The sequence below is a fragment of the Pleurodeles waltl genome, chromosome 8, assembly GCF_031143425.1.
Source record: "Pleurodeles waltl isolate 20211129_DDA chromosome 8, aPleWal1.hap1.20221129, whole genome shotgun sequence".
NCBI lineage: Eukaryota > Metazoa > Chordata > Amphibia > Caudata > Salamandridae > Pleurodeles > Pleurodeles waltl.
Window position 1 is genome coordinate 746,237,510 of NC_090447.1, and position 20,204 is coordinate 746,257,713.

General features: G+C 38.8%; 1 protein-coding gene across 3 annotated transcripts in view; it reads right to left on the reverse strand.

Annotated features, from left to right (window-relative positions):
* The window catches only part of ARHGAP6 (Rho GTPase activating protein 6), an 866,594-nt gene that overhangs the window by 386,316 nt on the left and 460,074 nt on the right, over positions 1-20,204 (reverse strand). The gene's annotated exons all lie outside the window — the stretch shown is intronic.

Genomic DNA, 20,204 nt, shown 5'->3' on the forward strand with positions numbered 1-20,204 from the left:
GCCCCAGTGAATTCTATGCTGTGATATCTCTAGCAATTATTGAGCCACTTGACCTATTGCAGATTAAACCAAAGACCACAATATTAGAGAAACACTTAAAATCTTAAGTTAAATCTATGTATGCTATGTATGAACTTGCATTTATATCACAGTCAACAGCAACACTGGGATTTCCAATAGGACAATGCATTGTAGGAATGCTAAAGGAATGCACTGATAAAAAGGTTAGGCAAAAAGGCACGTACGAAAATTAACATTGCTGTCTAGGCACTCTAAACCATCAGCATCTAGACAATTTCCATTGAATTCCATTTTTAGGTCCTGACTACAGACCACTTTTAGCTGGATTCAGTCAAAGACCTATTAAAGAAAATACTTATATTTTCAGAGGGCTTTGGATCAGCCCATTGCTTAGCATTGGATGGATTTCTTGGCATTTTTATTTGCATTTTAATCTAATTTGAAGGCTTCCCTTCATGTCTGTATCCTCTACCTGGGAAATGGATTCTTTATCATCCATTTGATTGGATGACTTGTATCCTTCCACAGCTTCACCTAGAAACTTATTTTCTCCGTTTGCTTTATGCACTCCATGGTAGTGTACGTGTTTTCGGTTCTCTCTTCTCAGTGTGCAGATTTCTCCATCACATGCCTTTACACCTTGAATTCTATGTTGCACCCCCAAGTTCGTCTGTTGCATCTCTGGCCCCTCCCTGAGCTCATTATTAGTTTTTTTGGTATGAAATCAATCCTACACACGCACAGCTTCTCCGCTGCTCATCCTGACCCCTCATCAGCATCTAACTCCACCCCACCTGCTCCACCATTCAAACCCTCCATCCCAGTCATGCTTGTTTTCTTTTTTTAATATCTTTTTTCTTTTTTTGGAGAGTCCAGCGGCTGCAATTTGCTGTCCACTGCACTTTTCTTTATAAAAAAAAGTGCTTCCTTACTTTGTTATATTTTTGTTTAATTTACTGCTCCAATTTACTCCTCCATCTTAGGACGGTAAATTGAACCTAAATCAATGGCGCATAATGAGGCATGCCCACACATGTTTAGTGAAGCAAGAGTGAGCATGTATCATCACTCTATGGCCACCTTAGCGTCATGACATATTGTGAGAATGCATCATGAAGCTTTCCCCTGAATATATTATTGCACTTATTTTGCCAGTGCTGTTCAACAGTAGCACCATCAACAAAGAATACTGGCACAGCATAAAAAGGTGGGCAATGCCACTGAAAGGTAAGACCTATTGGCTTTACCCAATCTTGTTTGTTTTTGTGTGTTGAGGAGCCTGAGAAAGAAATATAATAGGATAAACTGTGCATACAGATAACAGCTCAATATATTTGGAAAAACAAAGAGGCCACACTGCAGCTTCATAAGCCGTATCATGAGCCATATACCATATCTGCATGCATGCTTGATCATATAGTTCTTTTTTCTTCTTCCCTTAAAGTAGGTACTCATCTTTTTACTTTTTTGGAAACTGCTATTTTTTAGTTATGTGCAATCTTGCAAGTGTTTGTCTCCTTCCTTATTTTTGCTGAATCGTTTGGTGGTCTACCCTTTTCTATTTTAGCCTATCCTATTAACATCTTGCATGGTTGTACCCAAAGCAGCTGCTGTATGAGAGAAATTGTGAACATATGACATGCAAATGGGAGTGTATCTCACTTTTTCTAAACTTATGGCATTGAAGATTTCTTTTTTTTTTTTTTTAGACAAGAGTGCTAATAATCATATTTTAACTTTAACCTGTTCTCTATGAGGAACATCTAACTTGGCCAAATCGTATTGTGAGATTATCTTTTGTCCTTATTGAGATGTTGTGTGGGGTATTATGTTAGTTTTACAGATTACATGGATGGAGATGATGTATCAGCTTTTACTAATACATCAAACATGGCTGTACACTGGATGTTCGTGGTAAATACCAGTTGATATACAGGCTTATAACTTTTCATCATGACAAAAATCAAGGGAATCGCAAAAACTATGTTTGCTGAACTGACTGAAATGTTTTCAAATAAGTACAACCATATGAAAGTTTTGTTTAATCGATAAATTATTGGAATATGAACACAAACAGACTGACATTGATTGTGCTATCAGTGCTTCTACAAATAATGTCAAAATGGAATTATTAATGTTTTTGTGATTCATGGTGTAGTTATACTAAGGAAAACTTTCTATTTTATTTACATAGACGTGGCCATAGTGACTTTATAGTTATTAGTTTGGTTAGTCACAAGAAAAGCAAATTGTGTTTTTCTAATAATGATGGCGCAGTTTGACTTACCTGCAAGAACTTCACCAAAAAATTGTGCTCACGTGTATTTGATCCTTGAAGGTTTGCGCAAATTGTTTATAGTGCATATTGATAATGGTGGTTCAAAAAATGTAATTTCGCTCTAACTCCAACTGGAAATTTTGAAATGTGCTACTGAATAAAAAACACACTGGACAGAACGAGAACCAGTTTGTCTTGAACAGAGAGCAATTTCTTCTGAATATTTTTCCCCAAAGTGTTTGTCTGTAGCTTTAAAGACAAAATATTTAATTATCTGAGTGTGAACCCTTAAAACCTTTACTAACCATATGCACTACCCATCCCTTATGCCCCGAAACTCCTTATTAGTAGTGCAACACGTTACCCACCATTAAACCATAAAAGCTTCCTTATGACCCCGTGTTACAGAACTCGTCCTTGAACCCGAAAAATGTCTTCACATGCCTAACTATCCGCCCCTGAACCACAGACACTCCAAACCACCCCTAAAACTACTCATCCCTGAGCCATAAAATTCCCTTAGCACCATTAAAACCTCAATTTTTAAATTTTAATTTCATAAATTAATTTTGTAATAATCTACACCTACATTAAAAAATTAAATATTTAAAAAATATAACATGAATTTTATGTACTAATAATCCCATTTTATTTAATTTGTTGTCAATGAAATAATTCATTTTTATTACAGTATTATTTTTTCAATATATTCATACAGTAATTAAAATTATGAATTTTAAATTCACCTTTCCTCATCATTATACATGTAGAAATACATAAAAATTATACATATATAAACATATAAGCATGTACATTGCAAACAATTACAGTTATAATTTTAAAACCATTGATGTGCAAAGTAAAGTTCTGAAGTAAAGTACTAAAAAAACGGACTGAAATGTGAAGACCCTGATGTATTTACCTGCAATGTAAAGTCCCATGAAGTAAGAACTGGAATGTAACGATAATTTGTTTGTGAGATACAAGCAGCTCCCAAGAAGTCGGTCATCAACTCCTGGATGTGGAGCCCAGACCCATAGATCACTCAAAGGGTTAGCCGAGGGGTAATTGTTCCTATACAGTGCAGAAGGTAACGCCACTCAGCTCCAGGCGCTATGAGCGCACGCTGGTCAGGGGAATGAGAAACCGTGAGACAGAGGAGAAGCAAAGCAAATTAAGTGATTCACATTGTTGGTGGGGGGGGGGGGGGGGAGACTGAGTTCACATGCATGTCCCGGTCAGTCTGAGTGTATGTAACTATAGTTGAGCACATTCATGCTGCCTAATCTATTCACAAATGTGTGTAATTATGCAGCATGGTGACTCTGAAGCAGACAGTCTCAGACCTCAGCATCTGGGAATACTAATGGCATCTGATGCTGTCATGTGGAGGCCATCTTTAGCATAGAGGTGGTAATTACTTGCATAATTTTGACTACCCCTTACATAGCAGTGGTTGTGGTATACTGGTGATCCCTCTTTACTTTTGGCATCCTTGTTTTAATAGTGGCCCTCTATAATGTTGGCAGTCCTTTAGATTTTTGGAGGATCCGTAGCCTAAGTGTGACCACTAGCATAATGAGGTATTAATACCAGCAGCTATAAGACTTTACATCCAACCCACAACTGCAAGATTTTTGTTCCACGATATGGACTCATCAAGAAAGGGTACCTTGTGTCTCTGTCTGTGACCTGTATTTCACTACCTGCAAGCAGACCATTTTTCTCTGTGATTAAATGAAGGTACAGCACAACCATGGTTATCACCTTTTCTCTTGCAACCAAATGCTTGACGGGAAGCTTGCATTTTTGGAGTGTGCCCGGTCGGTGATCTGTAAAGTCTTGTTTGGCTTTGATAGTGCACCACCATTTTGTAAATCAAACTTATGACATTTGTGGGGGCGAGCCACAAATAACCATTAAATGACAAGTGGAATCTCAGCTGCAAATTTATAAAATGTCACATACAGCCAATCACAACTAATATAATGAAAACCTTTGAGTAATGTTGCCAGGTCAGAAAAATACCTTGAAAATGAGTGCCCAAAACACTGGATAAAAAAAATTGCTTTGAGCAAAACACACATAATCCAGAAGCAGAAGAATTTTCCTTCTGCAATGCATTCACCACATTTTATCAATTACTTTCCCTCTGGATGAAAGTACACATTTTTCAAAAAATGTCCAAGGTTTTGGGGCAGATTGCCTCTCTTCTCCAGCCAACAAGCCAACCAGAAGGTTTTTCGCAGATATGAAAAAGGAGATGGTCACATTTTTCACTTCACGATTTTGTACGAAAGAAAGAAAATAATTTTGCTTAGGATCAGGCAGCTTCGGAGAGGGTGTTTAGCAGTGTCACCCCCACCCAAAAAAATAAATGCACTATTGGCTTGGTAGTTGGATCTTGGTGCCCTGAGTCTAGTCTGATGTCTGTGTCATATGTCAAGGATGAAATACAAAACAATGACCACTGGAGACGGATAGATGGATAGACAGATAGATAGACAGACAAATAGATATTCCCATCTGGTGGCTGAATTTCAGAATGTGAAACCAGATAACCTGGAATCAGTATTGGCTTCCCTGCTTGTCCACATTCTGTGATCCTAGGCAAATATTTTATTTCACAGACTTTTTTTCCTTTATTATGACCTATGAGCCCACATTTGAATACCTCGAGTTCAGAATGGGTACTATACAAGTGCCCCTTATGTGCGATTCAAAAGACTATAATGTTGCTTTATATATAATAAGAAGCTAGGCCACCAATAGGGTTTACATGACTGCTGACTTGCCCCTTAGTTCACTAATGCCATTGTCGCTGGGGGAAGATAAATGTCAGGCTAAACAGTGACATAATCTGTATGTTAAAGAGACACTTTTTTGAATTTTGAAGAGATTGTATCATACTTTTTTTTTTTTTAATTATATACATGCCAAATGTTTTCAAGGCTCAGCTCTTGCATGGACTTTTAAGGCCAAGCCAGTCCCCTGGATTGACTCTAGGTCGCTCACCCTATTAATTTGCCTGCACAGCCTCCTGTATTTAGGACTTGGGCTTAGTGTATGGAGCCATCAGTCACATGATAACGTGGGTTAGAAACATGAAGTCCTGCCCAGATGCACTGATTTGACATCTCTATTACCAAGTTTTCTTGTAGCAGAGACAAATAAGATTCTGTGCAGTGAAAATACATTTAAAATAAGTGATCCGTGGCAGGAACTCCAGGCCACTGTGTTGTACGTGACCATATTCATAAGTTTATATTCATAAGTTTGCCAGGGAGAACTATAAGATCCAGGTGTGATGGGCAAAGGTGTAGCTTCAGTGGGTGTGTTTGGTTTGTCATACACTTCTAATGCATTCTTGGTCTGGTAATTAGGTGGGGGTCCCTGACTCAGGTCTGCTATTGTTGTTCTTTCACTAAGTGGTTTTAGCTTGTTCATTTTTTATCCAGGTCTTAAATATATGGAGTGACTGTTTTACCAAAATGTAGTACATTTACACCCCCAGAAGTACTCCTTGAATGGGTGAAAGTGTACTATTTTTTGCAATTCACAAACATTTGCAGTAATAAGCTTGGAAAACTGTGTGAGTCAAGTTTCCATGAATACTACTGGCAATCAAACACCCAAAAAGTGATGGGATGAATTCTTGCAAATAGTCTAACACCAGTGGCAATCCTCCGGGTAGCATGCCAACCGATCGTTTTTCGCCCACTGTGCCCCTCTAGACAGAGGCCCACCTAATGAAAAGCAGTATTGACCCCGTTTCCTAATGGAAGCGGTCCATCTCAAACCTCGGTCGTCTCACCCGTCCACCAAGCAGCCCACGGCTTTCTTAGTTGTGAAATTTGACATTCCCACAACCCAAATCTCACCGACTAAGCTACACTCCAGCCTAGGCCTAATGAGAAACAGACATAAAATTAATTTGCTGGTTAAAAAAAGGAGGAAACCTGATGCCACCCACACAGTATTGAGCGAGCACCTTGGGCGTGTCTATTACCGTTTTCATTTTAAAATGCGTATTCGGCAATAAGTAAGAGCTACTTTTATGGATCCAGGGTTAACTGCGCAGGAGCACATTATTTTAATTCACAAATTTCCCGAGCAAGCACGAAACTGGTAAATTGCACTAGTAAGCAGCAATCTACCGCGCTATACGCCTGGCCTGTAAAATAGCACAATGTGAATGTACGCCCTTTCATAACCTGACTAGAGTGTCTGAACATAATCACCTGGTTTGTCTGGCCTAAACAGGGCGGATTTTCTGCTCGGTTTTACTCCATTAAAATATATTTTTCACCGTTCACGGGTAAGCAGAGTGCAGAAATCAGCAAGTTAATCTGGCACCGTTCTTGGGCTGTGTGAGTGGTGTTTCTTGACCATTTAGGGAAGAAAATATTCTCTGGTTTACAATGAAGTGATACTGTCTCCCTCGGAAGATATAGGGTGATGAACCGAGAGAGAAACAGCATGCCTGCGACTAATCCAAGGGAGCAAACATACAAAAGAAGTGAGGTGGCAGGGAGGGAAGAAAAAATAGCGTTTATGACTGATATTTCCAAGTCTGTAGGTCCCACGATGCCAAATGCTCGTTGGTAAGAATGATAAAAAGGACTAATTTTCTCGGCGTGAAGCCATTCAGGAACCACGCGAAAACAGGAATCGCGTTGTGCTTCACTGATATAGATACATATACATATATATATATATATATATATATACATATACATATATATATATATATATATATATATATATATATATATATGCACTATTGTCTGCTGAACTGAATTCATCAACTGCTGAGGATAACTGCAAACAGCCTTTCAAAGGCATGCAGTGACCACATACCTTTTCTTTTTATTTGTGCTAGATACATCTCTCACAGCTTAGAACGCAAAAGTTGCATAATTGAGTACAACCACGAATGTTGCCTTATATACACGTTCCAAGTACATGGTAATGACACAGAATCCCCCTACACAGAGAATAAACATGTTTCTCGAATTGTCTGCATCGATAAGTCATTGTGCCATCCTACTGAGAACTTAATCAACCAGCAGAAATGTAACAATGGTACACTATTCCCTTGGTACTCCACATGTGTAGATCCCCCCCCCCCCCCAACCCCACTCCCCTCACACACACTTGTCTCCCTCCTGCAGTCATTCGTCCCGCTGGGAACAACAAAGGAATGTAATCAGTGACCACAGACATTGCGAACACTGTTAGTGCAGAGGTCCATCATAACCGACGTTCAAAGCCTAATTCAGTAGGTTATACAGCAAATAGTAACCCCATTCCACTCATGTTCACTTAGTCTTCTGCACCAAGCATTTATGTGGGGGTCTCACACCTCCTGATCCAACAATCAGACAATCCTTTATGTAAAACGGTAACCTGAGTAATAAAGCTAACCCCTAATGTGACTCCCCAGGCTTCTAGAGCTTCCTATGCCTGTTCCCTGGGTCGCCAAAAGGGTTCCCATATTCTATCATAGTGTTACATATGGTTGTTCATTTTTGTAAATTATAGGTTTTGCTAACTCTGCAAGCCCTTCTGTCCCTGGGGGAGCAATAGTTTCCCCCAGTGGGGCACGATGAACAGTTTCGCTGTTGCCAACTCGTTGCCAATCAGCATTTCCTATGCTTGGAGAGGGCTACCTGCCCGGACATATGATGTAATAAAGGTAAGACATACAGATGGTATGAATCATACATCCTTTGACTTGGTCAAAACTGACCATACCGCGCCTTCCAGCACCAAGAGAGTTGAAAGCAGCCACAAAGGATATGTAAGAAGTAACAGTAACCTTCCATGCAACACTAACAGGTGTCATGTGGAAGCAGTACTTCCGCAAGCAACTCAGCTGGGGACAAGTACAGATTGTGCACATTTTAAGTATTCATATTTCAGTCTAGGGACATGAAGTACACTACCATGGTCATCCATCAATGGTGTCCAGGTCATTAGTGAATATGTATGTCCGACAATCACTTACCAATGACGTTTCGTGCAGTAGAGGGTGGTTACAGTGTGGCAAGCGTCAAGCAACAATCTGTACATCCCTGATAGTGTTCTCTTGATCTACCCCACTTTTTGATATATGCGCATGTCAGTGAGGACTTTGACGCCAAAGATCCCTCCCTCAATTTGCCCTTGAGACAGAGTCATGTTTGGATGTATTGCCTCGTGTGTGTGTGAGATTGAGGCCATATTCTGAGATCAGCTCCTCAAAAGGAACAACATCAGCCTCGGATATAAACTGGTTCACCATCCATATGCCTTGTCCTTCCATCAAGACTAATTAACTGTTGCCCCACCACCTGGATGCCTGTACTGTGCCAAAGGGGGGCCAATGTATGAAGCCATGGGTGGATTTCCACTGTGATATGCGCTCATTCCCAATTTGCATTTCTCCATCTGCATCAGTGAGGGTACCTTATTGCTGAACAGCTAAACACCATCTGAGAGAGGATGGCTGGCCAGATGATTCGTTTCCATATGGAGTAAGAGGAGACTCCCTGCTTCTGTACTTGTCTATAATTTGATGTGCACATACAGGGTTTGTCTCCACCACATACAAATTCTCTTACCACTGAATCAATGTCACTGAGTAATGAGCGAGGAATAGGGAGAGGTAACATTTCTATAACATGGTTAAACCGAGGTTCGGTCACCATTTTCATTGCCTGGACTCTATCCCAGACTGAAGGCTGTAGATAAGTCAATTTGGTAATATTGAGTCTCATGTACGGGTTTGATATGGACTTCTATATGCTGTAAGCCTCCATTCCAGAGTAATCCTAGGCATCACATCCCGCCCAAAACCCATTTCAAAGCCCATATCCTCGACACAGGCCCTGGTTCTTATCCAAGACATAGGCAGCACCTCACAGTTGTCCCAGTCCACATTATATCCAGAGAAAGCAGAAAACAATCCATTAAACTAATCAATGCCAGTAGAGAGGTCTGGGGATTAACCACCATGATTAATATGTCATCTGCATAAAGAAAGAAAACGACGATCCATTCTCGTAGGGACCCACTAAAAAACATACCACTTTTTCTATTTCACTTCTAATCACTAGAATATATTGAGAGTTTAAAGTTGGTGCGCGCCTCACCTAAATTATTTATCTCACTTAATTGGTAAACTACTGAAACAGAAATCACAGTGCCCTTTAAAATAAGAATACAAACACCAGCTCTAAGTGGTAACATGTTGGAATATAAGGAGCTTCATGAACACAAACATTTGGAGGGTGGTAATTTCATTTGAGGGAACATCATGTCTACCTCCTTCACCCTTCTCTTTCCTAATTAAATTGACTACTTAGAATCAGCAACAATGTTTCATAGGTCATGAAATTTAAGGGAGGATCCCCAACTAACCAAACATGGCCTGTGCGGTCATTCAAACTGTTTGGCGGATTTGAATCGCAAATAATTTTTGTCAAAACATAAAAGCTTGAGGACTCTCAAAAGAGTTCATGTGTGGACGCTTCTATGCTATGATGCACTTGCCACGGCTACCATACATTTGTGCCACCAGCACTAGTAAGGTGCTGTAGTAATGTATGTGCAGAGCACATGGAAAGCAACATAGTATAGTAAATCGATATCTGCTCAACCATCATAAACCTCAAATTTGAGACTGAGAACCTCAAAGAACCAGCATTGGCAGCTCTACCTTAGTGTGCAGAGCCTTCTCTCAAACCTGAGATGGAATGACATGGAGGACTCATTGTCTTTGTCATGGCAGCTATCAACATTCAGAACTAGCATTTGCAATGCAACTGGTCTCACGTTTGCTCGAGTTAGAGCTATTAGTGTTTTAAACTCCTAACCAGACTTTTCTTGCCACATAAACTGAAAAGTAAAACAGTTTCACATACGCAAGCCCACGGCCACCATGAAGCATGACGGGGACACACAAAATGTAACAGAAGTTCACCCTCAGTGAAACGTATCTGATAAAGTGCAATTATTAATATAAACGGCAAAAGTGCAATTAGCCATGTAACAGGGCCGATGTCATGCAAAGCGCTCGACTACTGCCCATACTGCCCAGTGAGATCGTGCTGCCTGTGAATTAAAGAGAAAACATAGCCCAAAAACCATATGGAAAATACAGAGCCTTGTATGTTTTCAGTGGTTGGCCGGTGTGCGTGAGGAAGGCTAAACACCGGAAAAGGCATGACTTATGCATGCCTTTCACTAATGAAATGAAGCGCATTGTAAAAGGCAAGCCCACGAACCAACCTAACTGATGGGCTCGTGGGCTTAAAAGCCCATAGAGAGATTACACCAGGGACAGAGCGCTTTGTACTCTACCCTAAAAAACAAGTTAGCCATTCAGAAAGCTCAGAACTAAAAATGATTTAAGTGGAATTCTTACTCTTTCTCATAAGGGGTCTTGAAATAGAAGTCGTTTATGTTAAATGTGAGTTTAGATCAAATATGATCATTTTAGGCCGAATTCACCATGGTTTGTGTGCATACACACTCAATTTAGAATTCTCCCTCCAAAATATAATTGTATTTGCTATTGTCGCCAAGTCTGTGAAAATGCAAAAATTCCACTGGTATAGTGGAGTTTCTGCGCTTACAATTATTGGGTGTATGGCAAGTTTTTGTGTCTTCCTGGGTGATCATACAAGCAAACATAGATGAATACCCAGAAACTCACAGGAATGTGGGCATTTGGATATTCCTTGCAGGTACTTTCTCAAATTGGAAACATATTTTTCCTCCTCTCCAAGGCCGGAGAACATATTTTTGGAAGAGGGAAAAGGCGGCGAAACAAATGAAGGATAAAATCTCTGAAGAAGAAACAGATAAAGTTATGGCATGTTTCTGTGTGCAAAACGTTCTATGTGCTGAAAATTCTGAATGCTTACTATTACACCTTTGAATAATCAAGAAAACGATGTCTATAGTAACAGTTTTTCAGTACGTCTACAGGGACTCCTTGAAATTTCATGAGATGTCAAAATTTGCCCCAAATATACAAGTAATCATACAGGAACTAAAACCTGATTTTTATATTCAGGCTTTGGGAATCACTTTGGAATTTATAACATGTAAGGGAAATCCCCGGTTGTTGGGTTATGGTAACCTATTCATACTGAGGGTAAAGGTGCCTATAAACGTGGATGCATACTTAGTTGTCCAGCGTTACTTTTTCCTATATCTTCTCCAACTTCAGAAAGACTACTACACAAGTCCCTCAACAGGAGTATATACATTTTATAAAAAAAAAGAATTGGCGGAACCTGCTCTGGTAACCCCTTTTCAGTCAAACAGATATTTTTCACCAAGATAACAAACTGAAGCAAGTGGAAGTTGCTGTGAAGAAGATTTCTTTACAGCAGGTTTGTTTTTCTCCGTTTACGCTTTGGACCATTGTGTTTTTGGACAAGTGGGTAAAACCTGCCCTCTTATTTTCACATTTTTCTTTTTAACCCTCATATTTCTATTTCTCCTTAGGCTGGCCTTCCAATCCTCCTCTAGGTTTTTGCCGAATCCCCGTTCTATTTGTATTTGTCCATTTGCTTTTCCTCAATGGACTCCAGTCCAATGCCTTTGTATCCTCTTGCTCTTCCCTTTTTGCTTCCCTTTTTCTTATTTTTGTCTTGTCTTCTGTGGGTTGCAGTAAACACAGGAAATGGTTTTCTGAAAGACAGTCTTAATTTATGTTTTTTTTATTGCCTTTCGCTTTTTATATTTTTGAACTCCATTTCTCAGGCTTACCTCTCTAGTGTTTGTTCTCATGTGGGTCACGGTTGATAGAGGCAACAAACTGTTGCAAACCATGATTCCTTATTTGCCTCTTTCCTATTTTTGTTTTTTATTATTTCTATTAGAGTAGGAATTGAAAAAATGTTGCCGATTCTTTTTTTAACTTAAAATAGTAAATCCAGAATTCTATCACATGTCCAATATTTGTTCTGATGAAAATCGTCAGGTATTTGCAAAAATGGATTTTCCTTATTCCGGAATTTCGCCAAAATGGATATTCACTAGGTTACAGTTGTGAGGCTGGTGTGCTCCATCCCTAACGGTCTTTACAATGAGGTAGGTCTGACTAAAGCAAGTGAAATACTTTGGATTATGTCATGAATGCCTCTATAGTTCATAACTTCAAACGGGATTGCCAGGTAAAGCAGATGAGATGATCGGCAGAAACAGTTTTAAATGATAGTTCATGCTGAAGCAATCAGGTCACTTTGTCAACTAAAAACATGATACGCCATACTGCCACTGTTGCTAAGGTACTGGTAACACCAGTCTCAAACATCAAGTTCAAACTGTGTATATGCCACACACAGAGAAAGTAGTTTGTGATAGTTACATGAATACAGTACTATGGTAGCTGGATTGGGACCAGAACTGCTGAAGGAAAATTGGGAATACCACATCTTGGTCTTTTGGGATCTATCTAACGGCTCCAGTACAGACAACTGACTTGAACTCAGTGCTTAATTTGCAATACAATGTGTGAAAGTGCCAAAAGCTCTGCTCAGAAACCCGCAGCCATTACTTTTAAATGACGGCGCTCCTAATAGTAAAGCTGCCCCTTTTTCCCACTAATGCATTTTCCTCCTTTCTCCCTTTAATTAGGAAGGTCAGAGTCCTGATACAGCACAAAATGTCTTTCATATCACAGAAGTCATCAGACTGTGACAAGTGTCAGTTATAAATGTAAAAAAGCGAAAAACTAACATAGAAAGCTGCACTGACACTCATTTTAAATGCACTACTTGCCTGGATTTCACAGTTTGACACAGGTGTCTTTCTAATTTAATCACATGCTAGAATGTTAAAGTTAAAATGTATTTTAGACTCTAAACTAATGGCCAATATGGAAACAAATTTAGATTTTGTGTGTTTTATGAAAGATTAGACTTTGAAATTATGTGCAAGTGAGAAAATGCACTTCTATGTTGTACCTAATGTAAAGCAATAACAAAGCATTTTCAATTAAATGTTTTACTTATACTGATGAAATATTATTAATGATTTATTTATAAGTTTGCATGTTATGTGTTTTTGTTAACAAGAATTACTCAAATGCATTTTATATTTCGTTTGTATTAGCATAACTAAGGATTCCAGAGTTGAATTTTGCAGTCAGGTTAACATGCTTAATTGTTGTTTTTCACACGTGAAGCCTTCTTTCGGATTTAATTCCCATGAGAAGCAAGGTCCCACTTCTAAAATGTCTGTTTAACTGTAGGAGAACTGTACCCATTTGGCCTCGAAAGTTTTGTAATGCAGGAAATTGGACTGAAATCATATGCATTAGTTACAATAGTTTGGAGTCACACGGAAAATGAGTTGTTCGCATGACAGACTTGGGAGAATGTTGAACTGTTGCAATCAAAGTCCAGTAATAATTTGTGATTGGATGCACCTTTAGCAAAACAAACTGACTTTGGAAACCAATTGGCACATTTCATGTGGATTAATATACCCTTTGCTTATCTTTGTTCTGAAGCTGTCCTGTCTTGGCCCGAGGCAGACAGTTTCTTCGTGCTTGCAGATGTCCTGCTGGCCGGATGCTTTGCTGATGAAGATTCCCTGAATGGTGTAACCCTTGGAGGGGTATTATCCCTCTGTGCCATTTGCATTTGACACTGGACATATCCTTTTAGGTTAGAATCTTATGTGGATGCTTATTTTATTTTTCATTTTAGTTAGTGTTCTGCAGCCAGTTATTTCTTCTTCAAATTATTTTTGTTCTTTTTGTATTTTTCCCATATGTGTCTCTATTCACACATGTATTTCACTAATTTGGTTAGCCATAGGGTTGACCTATGCCCAGCCAATGATTATTGAATTAACTGAATTTGAACTGACCAAATGATTGTGCAATCTGAGCACTGCATGATTTCTGTGCCTCAGATATTTATATTGACATTCTGTAATTCTTCTTCTTGAATTATTAGTTTTACTGATGTTAGTATGCCTGAATTCATTTTGTTGCCATGGGCAACCATTGGAGATTATGTATCTCTATAACTTGGTTTTGCGCATAGACTACATGACTTTGATCTTGTGTTTGTAATAAAGCTTTGAACTATACTCCTGATTGGAGTGTTCTCTCCTGGCCACATTGGTCATGGTGTCTAAATTGTTGGGGTGGTGTTGAGGTACTTGTTCATGGTTCACCACACATCTTTCTGGGTCCAAAGATCTGCCGACCGTGTTGTACATTTGATGCCTGCGAAGGATGAAACAAGAGTCCAAAGTTTAGGTAGAAAATTTACGGTTAATTGAACTTGAGCAAAAATGAAAAGTTTCAAGAGGAGATGTGTTTATTCCAGTTAGAGAGGGTGCAATGGTAGCACCCGAGGGATCACCAGCTTATGGAGTGTTAGAAACAAGAGGAGTTTCAGCATGCCTATGGGTTAAACAATGGTGTAAAATAACTGGCAATGAGGGTTCGTTAGCTCTTCCTTGTTATGGATCATTTCATCTGAGAATTTTAGAAAATTTTAGGAGAATAATGTGTGAATTCAAGCTTCCCCCATACCCATACCATTTGAAGCCTTTGCGATTTGGGACCTCACAATAAGTTCAAATGAAATTACAAAATTTGAAAACAGAATGTGGAAAGCAGTTAAGACAGTAGCGGAAGCTAGATGGGATGCAGAACAAACAAGCTTTTGCAATGCAATAGGTCTCGCATTTGCCAGAGTTCGAGCTATAGGCATTGTAAATGACAATGTCTTATTTATGTGTTTTGGTTTGGGGTATAGGGGATGTATGTGGTGTGGAGTCGACATTTGTGGTGTGTATTTTAATTGTTACTTGTGGAATTGTGCAGTGTGAAATTGTATAGTGCAGTGTTTTTGTGTAGTGGAATTATGTGAATTGGTGAATATATATATGGGTGAGAGTTGCATAGAATAGATAGAAAGGAAGATCAAAAGGGGTAGGTCGTTTATTTAGGAACTTGTGCAAACTTTCCTCACATAGCAGGTATAATGCAAGCTTTCCTCACACAGAAGGTACACATAGAAGATTAATGTTTCACTGCTCATCAAGAGTCCATTCCTTTGATCCAAAAGGCAGTATAGAAAAATTGTGAAATAAACGTATAGACCACTTGTATTGTGTTTGAAAGTTTAAGGCAAAACAAATATCGTTGCTGCTACATTCTGGACAAGATCCACAGTAGAAAGTGTTTGCATCTTGACTAACCTGTTCTTGCAAGTAGGTAGTGCTGTGACAGCATAATTAATTGACAATTTACTATTTCTGTTTTTAACCTCGGCTGCATTTCTGTTTCCTCAGTTGCAAAATGCTTTTCTGAAAGTTACAGCTGTTTCAGCAGTAGGCTAACAGACAATTAATAAACTTCTCCAGCTTCATCCATGCCCGATCGCTTGAAGATTTTCCTCTCTAAAAACTGTACTTTACAGATTAATGAAATTTTGAATTTTCCAAGTACATCCATCATCTCTTCCCATCCCCCGTGAAAATATATTTAACTGAAGCTAAACCTAGTTAAAAAAAAACAAAAAAAACAAGCATTGGCAAGGTCAAAAGGTCTGGTCATAGCAAGCTGGAGGGGGAGATAGCAAGGAACACAACATATTGTAGCATTCTGCTCCCTGTGGTCAACCACTTAACCTAAGTTCCAGGGTTATGTTTTTCTCCCTTCCCTTCTCCACTCTGTTCACTGCAGCAGGCAACAATCTACAAATATATCCACAGCTTTCTGTTATGGACGCTTTTCCCAGAGTATGCCCTCACTGCGCTGGTGCACTCAGCATGGGAAATGAAAACCCACGTACATGTAATCATACAAACTAACAAAAAAAAGAAGCACAAGCACTTAATGTTTGAGGGTTTTGTTGCAAATATTTAATACAAGCCCACTTGCACTTGTATGAGAAACATTGATATAATCATGAAATTATCTACAGGCAACCGGATTCATAATGCCCCCCTCCTAATTCATTAGAACTGACCATCCTTGATTGCTGTAATACAATACATACTACTGATGTAATACAATAAATCAATCATTTGAAAAGCAAAAAAATCGAAGTTAAATTATGGACTACGAATCCCGAAAGTGAACAGATTTATAGTTATTGTTTTTATGGGCATCAAAGGGATTCATGCGTTTTAAATGACCGACCCGAGGAAGGAAGTTTTGCTATGATCTAGACTTGAGTAACTAAAGGTGGTCAACTGTGTCATGTCACAAAGTGTGAAACTCAGGCCAACAATTTCGTGAGCAACGTTTTAGACATTTTTATGACAGTAATGCTAACAGAAATTGGCCAAATTATCCACAAACAACTAAATTACATTTAATCATTTTTTCATTTGGTGACTTTTCCAATTATTTCACACAAAAGACAACCGCTGCCATTCAGTCATTGACCTCCCCTTGACCTTCTAATTTTCCTCTGCTCCTATATTCTGCTTGACTTTTTTCTGCCTTTGACACCATTGGAAACTGGGGAGAAGAGTCAGCGAGTGACAGCTATCCTTTTAACTTTATTACAGAAACTACTTCATCCATTTAGACATATACCATAGACGGACCTTTCCCTCCCTTCACGGATTTTCATTTCCTTTACATAGCACCACCGTCTTGTCTCTCTATTAGTCAGTTCCCTTATTTCTAGCATTCTTTCAGTTGGCTTCCACTCTCATTCTTATAGCAACAAAGCAGTCTCTCTTTTTCTATTCTTTTTTTACAGTCCCAAATTAACTGTCTTCTCACTTCTTGTCTGTTGAGCTCTGGACACATCCCACTTCATTCACTTTAATCATTTCCAAACAGAAACGCTTTTACTTTCAACCTTCTTTTCCTACTTTTTTCCTCAAGCTCTCACTCATTGATTTCTCTGTTCCGACCTCTGTAACTTTGCAATTAGCACCTCATCTATTGCCTTGTCTACTCATCTGTCAAATATGTATTCATTATGGTTTTCATTTTCACACTTTCATCCACAAAACATTCATAACATTCACCCCTTTTCTGCTAAGACACATACTTCAATTCATTTTCGTAGTACACTACAGACTGTCTCAGTTTAGTGGCATGTTCTACTTCACATAGTTTCTTTCTCAGCATTTTCTTTGAATCAACTCAAGCACTATTGAACATCATTCTATATGTTCTGAAAGAGTTCAAACTTCTGGCCGTTTAGGCATTAAGTTTGATAAATGATCATAGGCCGAACAAAATGTCATAATGGTTTGCACTGGGGTCAGAACACAGGAGAGGTTCTCTTTGGTAAAAAAAATGTTTTACAAGAAAGTACATGAGATATAGAAGACAGGGCACTTTTCTGAGAAAAGCCCTACTTCTGGGCCCAGGAACTCCACTAAAATCTTTAAGGCTATAAATTGAGCTGAACCCCACAGAAAATATGATCCAACTGCACTGAGTTCTACTGTGGAATAGGCTTCAAGTAAACGTGCATGACAAGCTGTATTTAAAGTGAGTCTTCTATGTTATTAGTACAGAAGGGTCTGCAAACAGTCATTGTAATAAGGCATGTGAGAACATTCTTAAAATAATAGGCTGTGGTGAGCTCTGGAAGAATCAAATTAAACAATGTAACAAGCGCTACTGTCATCAAGACAAGCTATTGGCAGACAAAAACAATCCAACAGCTAATAGTACCATAAAAGGTTCACAGTTGTTAGGGTACTTGGCGGAGAAGACACAATAAGGTATATGCTTTACATCAACAAGATATGCCAGACATTCAATGTTTTATCTTTTTCAAATTTAGGCTCAGAATCTGATGAGAATTTTCCCCCCGAGATGGTCCACCAAAGTTGATAACAGTGCCCTATGCACTTGCCATCTGGGATGGTTAGAGACAATAAAGCATTTTTTTTTCTTTTGCACAGCATCTATAGCCCCAAAAAGGTGAATACTCTGCACTTTGATAAAAAAAAAAATCTTGAGGTTAAGTGTAGCAGAGAAGCAACAGCCTTTTGCTATTGGGCAGATATGAGAGCTATTTTCCACTATGTTGCAGCCTACAATGCTTCAGGGTGGCAACTGTCAAGGAATGAATTGAAAGTAAGCAGGAGTTGCCCCTGCTCAAAATCTGTAAATGTTTTATTGTAACAGTATATTACGTTTTATGTGCTCTGATGAGCTCAACATAACTTCTAAAGTTATCACATTAACCATGTAATGATACACTACACGGATTACCATTACTTTCTGTGCCCACTTTCAACCTGACATATCTGTTTTGTCAACCCTTTCATCCAAACCGCCCATCTCTCACCCCAGCAATCTCACTTTCCCTTGTGCCCCTTCTTGGTGCTGCTTCTGCAAACAATTTGTCCCTAAACTTGGTCAATGTTTCCCTTTTAAAATGTAATCCTGTGAATGTATTTATCATCATTAAATATAGATTACAATTCTCTCACCAACTCTATCCTTATTATCCTATTTTCAGGCTACCAGTAGCCCTTAATTCAATTTGACAGACTCTAATTTAATTCTCTTCGAAGCACTACAAGAATACAGTTATCATTTAATTCTGTGATGTTATTAATATTACATACAATAACATCAGTAAATTTACTACATTGATGCAGCAGACTAGGGATAAGCATAAGCACAGGAACAAGAGCTACAAGCTTTGTGGTAGTCCTTTAGAAAAGATGTAGTGGGAGGCAGGGAAGTGATAAGCATTTTGAAGTTTAAAACTCTGAGTCAAATTCCCATCCTTCAACAAGCAAACAATGTAGTGACACTACAGAAAGCACTGGGATGTAAACAACTCGGATACCCCCGTCAATGCATGGCAGTAGATGTGTGAACACTCACTCTATGAGTCAGAGATGCACTCACTTCTAATAGCGTCAAGAAAGAAAATTGACTTAAGACTCTTCCAAGACAATGATTGGTTCTCTGCTTTTAGGCAGGAGAAGTGGTCTTGGTACAATGAACTTCACTCTAACATTAGTAACAGACCAAGGTAAATCTTACTTAAAAACAGAGGCACCAACCACTGCTCTGCTTGATTATTACACGTAACCATTTGCCCTGCATAGTCATTTGTAGGTTGAGCGTTCAAGACCTGCTCTATTTAGCCCACCCACTGCTTTTCCTTTGTTTCAGTGTCCTTTAAAAACGCTAACTTGCTACTGGTCATCCTTCCTATTTGTCCCTCCTTTTTGTATTTTGTTTCCTCCCACAGAGCAGACACTGCCAATGCGCCTGGTCCTTAGTAAGTAAACTTACAAGGGGACGCATATAGGCGGATGAACCTTTTGATTCGCATGAAGTATCCTAGCTGGGCTAATGGCAGTCACACTAATGATTAATATGCAATTCAATAAACATTAGTCATCGTCAACAATTAAATCAGAAACATAACACCCCATGACCCTCCAGTCATGAAAAGCCACAACTCACCATACGGTTTAGCAGTTTTATTCCCTATTAGTTACAATACTAATTCATGAAATTTAGTTCAAACTTTATTTGAATTAACAAATCTGTATTAATTCATTAAAAGACGCCAAAAACATGTCATAATAAAAATTTGCATCAGAGTACATTCTAAAGCAGTAGCATAAATCAATAATCGAATAAGGAATGAATAAGTCAACATAAGTAACAGAGTTCAGCAAATCAGTTTGTCAATCATTTGTCTCTGTGTTTGTCAATGTCATAAGGTACCTCACCTAAACCAGAATAGCATCAGCATGTGGAATTTCATGCGAAAACAGTTTAGAACATGAATTTGGAAAAACATCTAGCTAAGAGAAAACTATTTAAACAGTGCAGTTAGTACCTAGAAAGAAAGGCAAAAAAGTAAATTCAATCACATTCTGATACCTACCTATCCTCGATATGGTTCAGCAACAAGTCTGTCTTCGTCTTCAG